The 15,770-nt window shown below is 35.4% G+C and overlaps 1 long non-coding RNA gene and 1 pseudogene across 6 annotated transcripts in view; one reads left to right on the plus strand and one right to left on the minus strand.

Annotated features, from left to right (window-relative positions):
* LOC118520346 (uncharacterized) overlaps nucleotides 1–15,770 on the minus strand; it is a 593,589-nt gene that overhangs the window by 367,673 nt on the left and 210,146 nt on the right. The window lies entirely within an intron of this gene.
* Nucleotides 1,577–2,081, plus strand: LOC118520344 (large ribosomal subunit protein eL34 pseudogene; annotated as a pseudogene).

Raw genomic sequence — 15,770 nt, forward strand, 5'->3', positions numbered from 1 at the left:
TATCCAAAAAGAATGAAATCAGTATCTAGAAGAGATATTAGCACTCCAATGTTCATTCAAAAGAGTCAAAATATGGAAACAACCTAAATGCCCATCAACAGATGAATGGATAAAGAAAATGTGGTGTATACATACAATGGAATATTGTTCAACTTTAAAAATGAAAGAAATCTTGCAATATATGACAACATGGATAAACCTGGAGGACATTATGTGAAGTAAAATAAGCCAGTAACAGGAAAAATACTGCATGTTTCCATTTATATGAGGTATCTAAAATAGTCAAACTCCTAGAATCAAAGAGTGGAATGGTGGTTGCCAGGAACTGGACAGAGGGGAAATGGAGAGTTGAAAATCAATGGACATAAAATTTCAATTATGCAAGCTGAAATCATTCTAGGGATCTACTGTACAACATTGTCCCTATAGTTAACAATGCTGTATTATACACATAAAAATTTGCTGAGAGAGTAGATTTCATGTTGTATTCTTGCCACAATAAAAAAAACAAAACAAAACAAAAACTAAAGACAGTGAAGGAACCATGTATAGTATTATAGAAACCAGTAAGACTACCAGTTCAGAAGTTAGCTAAACATAAGGTAGACTCTAGTCTAGTATATTTCAAAGTGTGACCCACAGCGCAGTAAATCCCACAAGAAGTCCTATAAAAGAGAAACATTTTTTTCAGGTTCAAATAGATTAGGAAAATACTGCTTAGTGTGCTTCCACGTCTAGAAAGTCACATTGCACACTGGCATATTAAGTATTCTAAGCTGTTTTACATTGAAAACAAAGTAAATCAAAACTAAATGAAAAACTGGGGCACCTGGATGGCTCAGTCAGTTAAATGTCCGCTTTCAGCTCCGGTCATGATCCCAGGGTCCTGGGAATTGAGCCTTACATTGGAACTCCCTGCTCAGCAGGAAGCCTGCTTCTCCCTCTTCCTCTGCGTGCTGCTGCCCCTGCTTGTGTGCTCACTCTCTCTCTGTGTCAAATAAATACATAAAATCTTTAAAAAAAAATTAAATGAAAAACAAACAACAAAAATTTAATCAAGCATTACTAACAATGGACCTGGGGCATTATTATTTTCAACTAATATCTATTTATAAGAGCAAGGGTTTTGGTTATCATATTTTGCGTAATAAATAATTAATTAATAAGTAATAAATAATAAATAAGTAATAATTTTTAGTTTTACACTAAAAGTGATTAATTAAGGATTATCATATAGCTACTCATTTTTAAATAAGAAAGTTTACTAATAATTAGGACTAGAATCTCCTTGGTTCAAAGAACTAATTTAACAAAACAGTAGACAGGACTTGTTCTCAGGTAGTTTTAACACTAGGAAAAGCAAATTCGTAAAGCCATAAAGTTTATTCTTTTAGTACATATTTGCCTCAAAGAATTGGGTATTCCACACAGTATACTATTTTTTAGACATTATTTTGAAGTAGTGGTATTTGTGACTCTTAAATAATTATTTAAACATGAAAATTTCTTAAATAACAGTAAATTCTGATGCCTTAAAAAACCCTATTTTATTTAAAAAAAAATAGGCAGGCGGGGACAGTGTCCATAGGCATTCAGAATGTTCCAGCGTTTGACCTACCGTCGCAGGCTATCCTATAATACAGCCTCTAACAAAACTAGGCTGTCTCGAACCCCTGGTAATAGAATCGTTTACCTTTATACCAAGAAGGTTGGGAAAGCACCAAAATCTGCATGTGGCGTGTGCCCAGGCTGACTTTGAGGAGTTCGTGCTGTGAGACCTAAAGTCCTTATGAGGTTGTCCAAAACGAAAAAAACACGTCAGCAGGGCCTACCATGGTTCCATGTGTGCTAAGTGTGTTCGTGACAGGATCAAGCATGCTTTCCTTATCGAGGAACAGAAAATCGTTGTGAAAGTGTTGAAGGCCCAAGCACAGAGTCAGAAAGCTAAATAAAAAAATGAAGCTTTTTTGAGTAATAAAAAAAATCAGAAGCCTTGATCTGTTAAAAAAATAAATAAAATAAAAAAATAAAAAAATAGGCAGAAGACCAACATGCAATCATAGTTCCTCAGTTAATTTTATATTTTCAGAAAATTCACTCGACCTGGGACAATTTAACATGTACATTTTTTAAAAGATAATACTTGCTTTATGTATCTTCAGAATTATTGTTGGATCAAATAAAATACAGAAAATAGTACTGAAAATTATTATAAAATGTGGTATAATGTAAAAAAAATACTTATTTAAATTGTGCCTTTCAACCTAGTGAATGGAAGAAGATATTTGCAACTGATATATCCAATAAGGGGTTAACACAAAAAATATATAAAGAACTTATACAACTTGACACCAAAAGAAACAATCTGATTAAAAAATGGGCAGAGGACCTGAATAGACATTTTTCCAAAGACATACAGATGGCCAACAAATACATAAAAAGATGCTCAACATCACTATCATCAGAGAAATGCAAATCAAAACTAAACTAGATATCACCTCACATCTCTCAGAATGGCTAAAATCAAAAACACAAGAAACAAGTATTGGCAAGGATGTGGAGAAAAGGGACCCATATGCACCATTGGTGGGAATGTAAACTGGTGCAACCACTGTGGAAAACAGTATGGAAGTTCCTTGAAAAATTAAAAATAAAAATACAATATAGTCTAGTAATTCCACCAGTGGCTATTTAGCTAAAGAAAATGAAAATGCTAATTTGAAAAGATTTATGCACCCCCATGTTTATTGCAGCATTTTTTTTTTTTAAAGATTTTATTTATTTTTTTGACAGAGAGAGACAGCTAGAGAGGGAACACAAGCAGGGGGAGTGAGAGAGGGAGAAGCAGGCTTCCTGCTGAGCAGGGAGCCTGATGTGGGGCTCGATCTCAGGACCCTGGGATCATGACCTGAGCCGAAGGCAGATGCCCAACGACTGAGCCAGCCAGGCACCCCAATTGCAGCATTTTTTACAATAGCCAAGATATGGAAGCATCCCAAGTATCCATGATAGACAAATGGATAAAGAAGATATATACACACACATACACACACACACACACACACACACACACACTGGAATATTAGCCATAGAAAAGAAAGATATCCTGCCATTTGCAACAACATGAATGGATCTGGAGGGTATTATGCTAAGTAAAACAAGTCCAAGAAAGATACCATATGATTTCATTTATATGAAGAATCTAAAAAATAAAACAAACAAAAAACCAGACTCCTAAATACGGAGAATAAACTGGTGGTTGCCAGAAGAAAAGTGGGTGGGGGGACAGAGAAAATAGATAAAAAGGGTTAAGAGGTAGAGACTTCCAATTACAGAATAAATAAGTCATGAAGATGAGAAGTACAACATAGGGATTGTAGTCAATAATACTGTAATTATATTGTATGGTGATAGATATGACTATACTTATTGTGGTGAGCACTGGAGTAATACATAAAATTGTTGAGTCAATATGTTTTATACCTGAAACTAATATAATATTGTGTGTGTATATATAATATTGTGTGTGTTATATATAACATGGTGTATGAATATATAAATAAAAAGACCAGGAATGTGAAGATACATATATATACATATAAATGTGTGTATATATGTATATGTGTGTATATGTGTGTATAGTATATATTTATATGTATGTGTGTATATGTGTTGTGTATATACATATATATATGTATACACACATATATATGTTAAATATACACTTACATCACATGACTCAGCAATCACATTCCTGGCATTTCATCCTAGGGAAATAAATATGTATGTTCACACAACAATCTTTTTTTTTTTTTTTTTTAAGTAGGCTCTTTGCTTGCATGGAGGTCAACATGAGGCTTGAACTCATGACCCTGAGATCAAGACCTGAGCTGAGATCGAGTCAAATGCTTAACTAACTGAGCCACCCAGGTACCCTCATGCAATAATCTAATATGAATGTTCATAGTAGCTTTAATATCTCATTAAAATATTTAGTACTAGCTAAATTATTTAATTTTAATAGTTTGTAGTAACCCCAAACTCAAAACAATCCACATGTCCTTCAACAGGTGAATGATTAAATATTCCATTGTTGGCACATCTATGCAATGGAATAGTATTCAACACTAAGAAGGAAGGAACTACTGATGCACACAACAATTTGGATGGATTTTAAGGGCATCATGCTGGATGAAGAAAAGCCAACCTCAAAAGGTTACCTAATTCCATTTATATAACATCCTTGAAATGACTACAGAGATGGACAACAGATTAGTAGTTATCATGGGTAATGGAAGAAGGAGGGTGTGACTGTAAAGTGGTGGCCCTGAGGCATTTCTTTTTGGTAAAGAGACTATTCTGTATCTTGATTGCAGCATTTATTTATACATGTGATAAAATGTCACCAAATTATACACAAAGACATTCAAAAAGATGAGTGCCTTCAAAAGCTGGTGAAGTCCCAGAAAGGTCTGTAGTCTAGTTAATTGTATTGTGACAATGTCAATTTCCTAGTTTTGAGAATGTGCTACAGTTACACAATAACAGAACTTCTCTGTAGTATTTTTGCAACACCTTATGAGTCTACAGTATTTTAAAATTAAAAAAAAATTAAAAAGCTGATAAAAAATGTACTAAAATTTAAAAAATAAATTGTGGTTTTCACTTTGAAGCATCTTAAATTCTGCTAACCTAAGCATTTACATAGAAAATAAAATTAGATTATTCAACAAATATTTATTGAGCTGAGTGTCAACTATGTGCTAGTTCCTGTTCTAGGGCCTTTAGATACATCATGGAACAAATATCACTGCGGAATATTATCTTGTAGGATTCCACAGTATAATGCCTTTATTGTTTCTGATTGTCATAAATCTTATCAAATCCACATAAGGAAAGGATGCCAAACAGAGTTCTCAGACAATACATGATTGTTGTGTCACTGAGAATAAGCACACATTCAAACTATTGCCTTAGGCTTAAAAGTTGTGTGATGATGAAAAAATCAAATTTCCATTTTAGTTTATACAATAGTAAAAACCACTCATTCATTCAATTAGTATCTATTGAGTATATACTATGTTCCCAGCGCATTCTAAGCTCCTTAGGTATGTCATTGAAGAAGTAGACAATGCTCCTTCCTTGGTAAGGCTTACATTCGAGTGCAGGAATATACAGATCCTACCTCCCTGACAAAGATTTTGAGAAAGAAATAAGAAAATAAAAATATGAAAAAAGGAAAATATGTAGCACATTGCCTGGTATGAAGTTGATATTCAGTAAATGGTAACTAAAAAGTAATTTTTGTATAAACTAGACATATTTTATTATCAAGAGGAAAATTTACTGCTAATACTGATGTAACTCAAGATGAATAGTTTTATTAGTCATGAATTTAACATTGTATTTATTCAAATGTTATTAAGATTATTGGTGTAAAGCAGGAAGATACTAGGTGAATTCATCAAAAACCAAATTTTAACATTTTGAAGTCCTACAAAAATAAAGTATTTTACCAACTTAGAACTTTGTGAATGGCAGCCTTTCTCTCATCGTGGAGTTGGTGAATAATGACTGGGCAGAATGCATGGTGAGATCGACAATCAGCAACAATGCAGGCAACATAACATTGCATCCAGTAAAATACCAATTCTGCAGAGCAAATTATTAAGAAAATGTGTTTCTGATAGAAATTTTATTTGTATTGTCCAGGAGACTGCAAAAGAGCACTATGCAATCGTAAGCTGTTTAACACCAGCTCTCCCCAGGTGGAGGGAAAGCCCTGAATTACAACATTTGCAAATTTCTGTGGTGTTCTGATTTTGTTCAATTATTCTAATGACTTACTTATTCAGCACTGCCAGGGAATGAAACAAAATTATCATCGAAATGTAGATACACTTAAGAAAATATTTCACACTAAGAGAGATAAAGACTATATAATGAAACATTCATGTGTTCATGTCCCAGATAGAAAATGTTAACTTTCTGTCATATTTTTTTCAGTTAAGTATGTATTAAGTTTTGGAAACTATGTTCTCATAAAATAAATAAAATAATTCATTAAAGAACACTGAGTCCTACATAAATTAGTCCTACAAACATTTCTTTAAAAAATCAAGAAAAAAATCTAACATTTGGAAATAACCTTGATTATTTCATGTAAAAATAATGTAATAAAGTCTTAAAAAATAATTCCAGGTGATATTTATCTTTACCTATGAGTCAAAAAGATAATAAAAAAGATATGTTCTGCATTTTATATATATGTATGTACATATATTTTTTCTTGTTTTCAAGTTTTGAAGTATGTTTATGAAATAATTTCTGATACCAACTACCCAGAGTTGGGCTAAACTTCGCGAAAGAGTGCCCTTAATTCAGATGCCAGCTGCAGGTTCAAGGATCCCCAGACCTCTCACTCTTCTGACTAGCTGACTACAAGGTCAGAGGCTTCCACTACTCACTCAGATTCAGTAACTCACTAGAATGACTCACAGAACTCAGGAAAGTACTATACTTATGATTAGAGGTTTATTACAGCAAAAGGATACAAATCAGAACCAGATAAAAAAAGAAATGCATAGGGTCCTAACAAGCTCCCAGTGTCCTTTCCCCCATGGAATCAGGACATGCCACCCTCCTGGCACATCCATGTGTTGACAATATACAGATTATTTCCAACCAGGGAAGCTCACCGGAGCATTAGTTCCCAGAGTCTTTATTGTGGTTTCATCACATAGGCATCATTGGCTACAAGGTTAAATACAATCTCCAGCCACCCTTTGCTTACTCAGAGATTGGGTTGATACCATGCGGCTTAAAACACCCAACCTTATTATTAAGTGACTGGTCTTGCTGCCTTGGCCACCCCCTATCCTGAGTCATCTCAACACAAACTATCTAAGGGTCCCCCATAGTCACCTCCTTAGGATAAGTTTATCATCAGGGACCACCATGAATAACAAACATATTCTTATCACTAAGGAAATTGCAAGGATTTAGAGACCCTCCTAGGAATTGGGAACAAAGGCCAGACAAATTCTTTATTACTTAGGAGTTTATTTTGAACTTTTTTTCTCCAATGAATATATCCTAAAACATGAATTTCAACACTATGTCAACTATTATTGTGGACTGAGTATTGAGAAAATCAGAAATACCCACTTCTAAAAAGGTTATTTGCCGGGGTGCCTGGGTGGCTCAGTCGTTAAGCGACTGCCTTCGGCTCAGGTCATGATCCCAGGGTCCTGGGATCAAGCCCCGCATCAGGCTCTCTGCTCAGCCTGCTTCTCCCTCTCCCACTCCCCCTGCTTGTGTTTCCTCTCTCGCTGTGTCTTTCTCTGTCAAATAAATAAATAAAATCTTTAAATAAATAAATAAATAAATAAACAAAAAGGTTATTTGCCGTGGAAAAGCTCTGACTAGATGATCCATAGCACCAAGTTTGAGCTTCAAGGTGGCAGAAAAAACAATGTGATATTCAAGTCAGAGGACATTGGTTTGAGCTCTAGTTCTGCTATTTACTAACAGGATGATCATAGTGTCTCTGGGTTTCAATTGACTATTGTGAAATAGAAATAATAATGTTTGCTCTGTCTGAATAATAAGTTAGTTGTGAAGTTTATAAGAAATAGCTAAGGGATATAAAAATAAAATTGTAAAACTCTTTATAAATGCTTTGCCACTCTTTTACCTGTCTAACCTGATGAAATTTGTAAAGAACAAAGGTATATGCAGATGCCCTGTGGCCACGGATATCTGATTGGTTCATTTAAATGTACTCACTCAATTTTTAAACAAACCTAACTGGGACGTTTGGATATCTGCATTTTTATAGTTAAAGGAAATAAAGTTAGAAAGATTAGGTAGCTTTGCTGAATTCACACGGGAGACAGCCAGAGACTATTCAGGTTATGCTTTTCTAGATGACCTATCTAAATGGTGGAGTTGAACTACATAATCCTTAAAATCTCTTCCAGCTCTCAAATTCTGACTTTTTTTTCCTCACAAAGGGATTGCAGACCATGTGGTCAAAACAGACTTGAGTAGACAGCCAAGGTTCTAGGAGAGGTTGGGAAATGGTATAAGGCTCTGAAAGCAAATAGTGTAATTGTTTTTTTTAAGAAAGCAGATAAGAACTACTTAAGAGGATTATGTCCCAGTTGATAAAGGCTGGGTTAGGTTAGGTTAGGTTATGGTAACAAAAAGCACATTAAAATCTCAGTGGCTTAATAAAACAAAAATTGATTTCTCTCTCATGCTCCATATAGAACAGAAGGGTTTCCACTCAGATATGTCACAGTCTGAAGTGGGAGAGCTAGGTTCTTTTCTCTCGGAGTCGAAGAATGATTCTCACGGATAACGGAGAGTGAGTAAAGCGATAGAAGTTTATTAAGTGAAGATACAGAAAAAGCTCTCAGGAGTGAGAGGGGTCCCTACAAGGTTGCCTAGGAGGGCCTATAGCGTTGGTCTTTTATAGAAAGCTAACCAGGGAACTTAAATCCTTTTAACATCTCTATTGATAACACCTTCAGTGGCTTACTTCCTTTTTAGGGTTTGGTTATTCTTTGTTGGTCACAGGTGATTATCATAAAGACACCCACCCTACACAACCTACCCTAAATGCCTAGGGCATGGTGGTCCTCCACCCGACACACCTAGGGAAGGGTGGTCTGATTTGTCCCCTTATCTCTGGTTTCCCCATACCTCCACATTTTTGGGATTTCTGTGAGCCTGATCACATAGCCCCTTATCTATCTCTCCCTACCTAGCCCCACCTGTCCCTTACTTAAGCCCAAGTAACTAAAGCTCAATCTTGATTCAAGCTTTCATGGAAAGGGAAAGTAGAAAATCATGGATTGGCTTGTAAAGCTTTATTTTGGCCATTTGTTCAGCTTCCAAGGAGCAATGGAGGACAATTCTATTGTATATCCAGAAGACAGCTAGATGTGTTCAATAAACAACTGTAATAATTAGTATTGTCACTTTCTGTTTTATGATACTTTATAAGTTACAAATCACTTTCTTACACATGATTTTTTTTTTTAAGATTTTATTTATTTATTTGTCAGAGAGAGAGAGCACAAGCAGGGGGAGTTGCAGAGGCAGAGGGAGAGGAGAAGCAGGCTTCCCGCTGAGCAGGAGCCCCATGATGTGGAACTCGATCCCAGGACCCTGGGATCATGACCTGAGCCGAAGGCAGACGCTTAACTGACTGAGCCACCCAGGCGTCCCTCTTACACATGATTTTGAGTAAGGGACAGGTGGAGCTAGGTAGGGAGAGATAGACAGGGGGCTATGTGATCAGGAGAGAAAAGAACCTAGCTCTCCCACATTAATTTCATTAATTATGAGAAGAAAAAGCTACACTGGTAATGGCTCAGAAATAAGCAAACATCCCATATATAATTTTAATACCTATTTCCCTTTCTATTTCAGTAGTGTTCTCCTTGAAGATTAGCTAGTTTATCTAATCATGTAATACAGAGTAGGCACTCAATGCCTTGACTTAAATAAGTTAATGACACAAAAATTTTAGCATTAGGTTTTTTAAACCAAAGTAGTATTTGGAGGTAGAAACTGGTCATATCCATATAGGAAACCAGTTAGTTCAGGGTTCAGGAAAGAAATTTAAAAAGTGAAGCAAGCTGGACATTTCTTTATTCTCTCTCACAAATACACTTAAATGTAAGCAGAACCATATAATTTAATTGCCCCAAGGCACATTTGGGAGTGAAAGGAGATATTAATAGTTACAGTAGAAAAACAAGTATAAAGCAGAACTGCTCCACATAAAGTGGAATGTACTATCATCCTGATGAGGGAGTAGAAGGCTAGCTGAAGACAAAGCTTAAGCTGACACCCTGCAACCTCCCCCCAACCCCCTCTCCTGGGTGGGACAAGTGTGACATTCTTCCAGGAATCTCCCAACTATCTTAATGTTAATACCTTGCTAGAGAGGAGAACAACCTTAACTTGACAATGGCAAGACCTTGGGTATCTTGCAGGTCTGTCCTCTTTAGCATATGAAAGTCCTTTTGAAACTTCCCTTTTCCTTACTTCCCCCAGCTCCTGAGTATACAGTCAGCCACCCCTCAAGACCCCAGTGCATCAGCTTTTTCTGCCCACGGGTCCCGTCCCCGTGCTTTAATAAAACTACCATTTTGCACCAAAGACATCTCAAGAATTCTTTCTTGTCCGTGGGCTCCAGACCTCACCCCACCGAACCTCACCTATATTCCAAAACCACATCAATCCTAAAAGAGTTCAGAGGGAAACTATCATTTAAAAAAGTTTATCTTTTCTTTTCCTATCATTTAAAAAATCGATTTATCTTTTCTTTTCCTTCCATGCCATAACTATAACAGAATAGTTCCATTTGGGAATGCATTTGTTCATCTGCTTGCATATTTGATAAATATCTGTGTGTATACTTTAAATCAGGTGCTGTCCTACTACAGAGAAGTATTAATCTAGTTTAAATGAGAATTACAAAGGAATTCATAGTTAAGCATTTAGCTAGTATGTTTTGTGATACTTAAAGGTAGGTGATAATGTGATTTAGTGAAAAGCTCTATAAAACATGTCCCAAACCTTAAGGATAAATTATTTACTTCAGTTTAAAAGTCAAAACTAGTTTCAGCATAAATTTGTACATATAATATATATTTTTATGCTTAAAACGAGTTTAAATAAGTTGACTTTTCATTTACAGACTTTGATTAGTGATCCAAGTCTCATTAAATAACTTTTAGTTGTTTTATTATAAAAGATACAGAATTTAGGATCAAGAACCATGCAATGGATAGACCCTCTTTTACAAAGTTCAGTAATGGTGGAATCATTTCATATTCAGACTTGAAATGTAGCAACATGCAGATTTTTAAGGTAAAATTTTCCAGTTCTACAATTCTTAAGACTATAATATAGCTTTTTGTCCTTATTTTTTTCCTTTGGAAAAGTAACATTTTTCTTAAGTTATTTTATATTATTTCTGAATAATTTAATTATTTTTAGCTCTGGTATTATTTGAGGTACTAAATATTTGAAAAAATATTCTATTTTTAAAAATAGGAAGATCAATTCTTGAAAAAACAGTTGTGAGATTAAAAAAGTTTGTGTGATTTTAAAAAGATACCAGAATTTGGAATATATAGAGAGTTTAATGTAAATGGTTTGATAAATGAAATATTTTATTTTTATTTTTTATTGTTATGTTAATCACCATACATTACATTATTAGTTTTTGATGTAGTGTTCCATGATTCATTTTTTGTGTATAACACCCAGTGTTCCATTCAGTACGTGCCCTCCTTAATACCCATCACCAGGCTAACCCATCCCCCACCCCCCTCCCCTCTAGAACCCTCAGTTTGTTTTTTCAGAGTCCATCGTCTCTCATGGTTCGTCTCCCCCTCCGATTCTCCCCCTTCAGATAAGTGAAATATTTTAATCATAAATCAGTTTTAGTTGGGCAGAGGAGAATTTAAAAGTTACCTATGTTAAAGAAAGAAAGAAAAAAGAAAGAAGAAAGAAAAGAAGAAAGAAAGAAAGAAGAAAGAAAGAAAAAGAAAAGAAAGAGCAAGAAAGAAAGAAAGAAAGAAAGAGCAAGAAAGAAAGAAAGAAAAGAAGAAAGAAAGAAAGAGAGAAAGAAAGAGAGAAAGAAAGAAAAGAAAGAAAGAAAGAAAAGAAAGAAAGAAAAAGAAAGAAAGAAAGAAAAAGAAAGAAACAGGCCCAAAGTGGAGTCACTTGCCTCCACAACATCAAACCAAGATTTGAACTACTTTAACCACTGGTTGCAGAAAACAATCAGACCGGTGAGAAACCAAGTGACATTCGGAGAAGCAGAAGAAATCGGGTTTATTTTACGCCGGCGGATCCAGAGGAGCTTGCACTAGAAATTCCGTGCCTCGCCCCCCTGCCCCCCGTAGGGGGGTTACAGAGCTACAGGGCAGTGCAAGGGGGTCAGGTTCCAAGGGCCTTGCTGACGGCTGGTAGGTGGGTTTAAACTGGCAAAAGGGGAGCTTGGGGCTGAAAGCCTGTTTGCAGAAGCAGAAACGGCTGGTTATCTCTTGCTCTTTCTAGTAACTTTCTATCTACTGGGGCCTGCTGGCCTGGGCCTGCTCTGGGTAATTTTCCTCTTCACACTCAATTTGGAGTTTCCTGGTCTGCACCAGTGAAGTAATCTGCCTGACATATCCCCACTCTTCCCCCAGAAGGAAGGTGACCTTGCCTCAAACAATCCTTTCTTTTCTTTTACTAATAACTTCTTTTTCCTGCCCCATTTCTGCCTATAAGTCTTCCATTTTGTATGTCTCTTGGAGCTCCTTTCTACCCATTAGATGGCATCGTGCCCCCAATTCATGAATCATTGAATAACGCCAATTAGATCTTCAAATTTACACAGTTGAATTTTGTTTTTTAACATCTAAACACATGCTAAAGATAAATCCAAACACAATAAATATAGTAAGTGATTCACCAAAAAATAAATAGTGTATAAGAAATAGTTTAGAAGCTAATCTAAAACAGCAATAATAGTTTGGCTATTCATTCAGGAATTCTTGCACTTAAACTGGAAACCAGAGGACTCAGCAACTGTACACAAAACCACTAGCACGTGGGATTCCCACAAATACAACTTCCAGTGAACAGCTAAATGTTAAATAGCACATGAGGAAATCCACCTCGTGAGAGCAGACACCACAGTCAATTTTACCTTTTATACGAAAATTATCTTTTAACATTATCCTAAAAGACATTGCAAAACCATTTTTAAATAGTTACTAAGGTGATGTGATAGCCAATGATAAGCAATCAGGAGAGGTGATCCTTTTTTCCAGCAACAAAATTTCCAAGAAGTGTGACAAGGAAGAGAGACATACGTAAGTCAGAGGTATTTGTGGCACCAAACTGCACAAAATGTCAGAATGAGGAGACGTCAGTGAAACAAGGAAGAAAACAAAGGGAACGAAGGGAAGGAAAAGAGATGCTATTCAGTAAGTTATTACAAAGAAAAGACAAAAGGGAGCTATAGATGTAGAGACTATGAATTAAAAAGAACGTTACCAAAGTGTCTGATAAGAAAGACAATAATATGTCTGTCAGTGACAACAGATGCTGCTGAAAGTTCTAAAGACACAGAGGAGACTGAAGGACAGTGATAAGGCTCAATTTCCCTTTACAGATGCAAGACAAGGTAACCGCAGAGAAAACACCAGGTGAAGATGAATAGAAACAGAAAAAAGTCACATTTCCTTTATCATTAAAATTCTTTCAGATTCCATCAAACTATCAAACGTTTCCAATTCCTCTTCATTCTTTATCCACCACTTTTGCTTTCATATGCTCTTGAGTAAAATGAGCATTTTATTTTCCCTGACATCACTCCACTTTCCTCATCCTTCCCACTGCTTTCTCCTTTTTTTTTTTCCCAAAAGTTCTCCCCCTTAAAAAGATCCAGTGCCAGTCAGCATTGCATTTTCATGCAGCAAACCTTCAATTTTAGGAGTACAAGTCTGAAAAAAAAAATGTAAAAGAGAGTATAAATTGAAGTGTAATACATTGATAGGGAGGTTGTTTCCATATTTTAACATTAACACAATCATGAAACAAGCAGAAACATACCATTCCAATAGTCTTAATAAAGACAGATTATTGATGTAGGAAAGATGTTAGGGTTCAAAGCTGATGGCCAAGAAAGAATTCTTGAGATATCTTTGGTGCAAAAAGGTGGTTTTATGAAAGCACAAGGACAGGACCCTTGGGCAGAAAGAGCTGCAATGGGGTCATGAGGAGTGGCCCATTATATACTTTCAAGTTGGGAGGGGGTTAGGGATAGAATAAGGCTCTAAGGAATTTGGAAGCAAGGTTTCCAGGACCTTGAGGGGGCTAGCTATTGTTGGGAAAAGGTCATTTATTACCATCTAATAAAACCTGAGTCATGAGACCCTTCAGATGTATATTGGTGGGTCATATGCTTGGGGGGTGATTGCCAACACAGATCTTGGGGGTTTAGAGATAAAGGAAATTTCTCAAGGAATTTTTATATGCTAAAGTAAACTTATAGGATTCTGGAGGTCTGGCTAAGATTGCCTTTTGCCCTTAGCAAACATCGAGGCAGTTGAGTTCCTGGAGAAAAGTCACTCTGCCTGTTTTAAGGACTTGTCAATAGGCTGTATACCCACAAGGATACAAGGAAATTTAATAATTTTTCTTCTGCCTTTGTTTCCCACATCAATTATGACTGTTTTCTCAGTACTTGAAATAAAACTCAGCTGATACATATGGATTTGAGTATTGTTACATTACTTATGGTAACCTGTCTTATATAAATGTTTTAAGAGGATATACTTTAACACTTTTTTGGCTCTTACATTTAGTCTCTTGGAAGATAATGGTAAATTTTGGCAAAGTATAATTATAGTACATTATTATAATAGTAGTAGTAATAATTAAATTAAAAAGCAAGAAACGTCCAGATAAGAATTCTGCCAAGTGTTTTATTCATAACAGAATACAAGCAGAAAAAGTTAAACTCAAGTTCTTATTATGGTCGTCACTCTCTTCTTAAGAATTAAGCTTTATTTAAATTTTGTAAATTTTCTTGTAAAACATGCTTTTAAATCATGCATTAAAAATTAAATATTAAAAATATAAAAATATAAAAAAATATAAAATATATAAAAAAATATAAAAAATATAAAAATATAAAAAAATTAAAATATTAAAAAATTAAAATAGTTCCATTGTTGCCAATAAGAATTAGCTGGCATTCAGTTCATTTATAATTATCATTATTTCGTATTTTCAGATAAACTGAGAAAAAGAGTATTGGAGGAAATTGTCCTAGAATATATTTGTATATTTCTAATATTTTACTAATTCTGTGTATGTCCTGAACAATTAATTTTGTTTTCAATTTTCATCTTTATCCCCAGAATTTGCATGCGTTTGTTTTTGTTGTTAAATTCAATCCAACCTAATTAAAATTTTCTGAAATGTTATATATATCTTCTGTGGGGACCCACTTGGACTCCAGAGTTAGTATAAAGATTATTATAAAGTGAAAACATCTGACTACAGAGGGTACAAAAAGAAATCTTATCTGAACTCTTTTTATCTGACTAAAGCAGAGTGTCCTGAAAATACAGCTGCCATTAACCCTCCTCTGAAGGAGTTTCCTGTGAATTCAGCTGCCACATTAGCATTAAAAAAGCCCAACAGAACCTTTCATATCTTCCCATTGATGCCCTAAACCCTCCCCTCTTTTGTTAAGTTTGATATATAAAACTCTATCTTTGGCTATTCAGTAAGTTACTTATAACTGAGCAACTCCCCAACTGCAAGTGTAAATAAACTTTTCTTTTCTCCTGTTGATCTATTTATTGTCAGTTAATTTACAGGCCCCCAATTAATGGGCCCAACTTGAAGAGAAAAATTGTCCTCCCGACAGTTTTATTGACTAAGACAGGATGGTTGGGACTACCAGCCCGCTCCAGGGCCTGCCGCTGAGCTCCCTGGGCCTCTGACCAAGTCCGCAGAGATAAACTGTTCTTACTAGTCAGACTCCTGGATCTCTGCTTAAGGTCTGGTTGAACAAGGGCAGTAAGAGACTCTCCTTTTCTTTTCTGAAACGGATTTTTCAAAATTCAGATTTACAGCACTAAACTTTGGGTTAGAACTAGTTCTTTGGGTACTGTGACTAGTTATACATACCATTGTTTCTTGTTTCTACCTTTTGTGTTGCTTGTCTTAAGGAGGAGAAT

The sequence above is a fragment of the Halichoerus grypus genome, chromosome 1 (genome assembly GCF_964656455.1).
Source record: "Halichoerus grypus chromosome 1, mHalGry1.hap1.1, whole genome shotgun sequence".
Taxonomy (NCBI): domain Eukaryota; kingdom Metazoa; phylum Chordata; class Mammalia; order Carnivora; family Phocidae; genus Halichoerus; species Halichoerus grypus.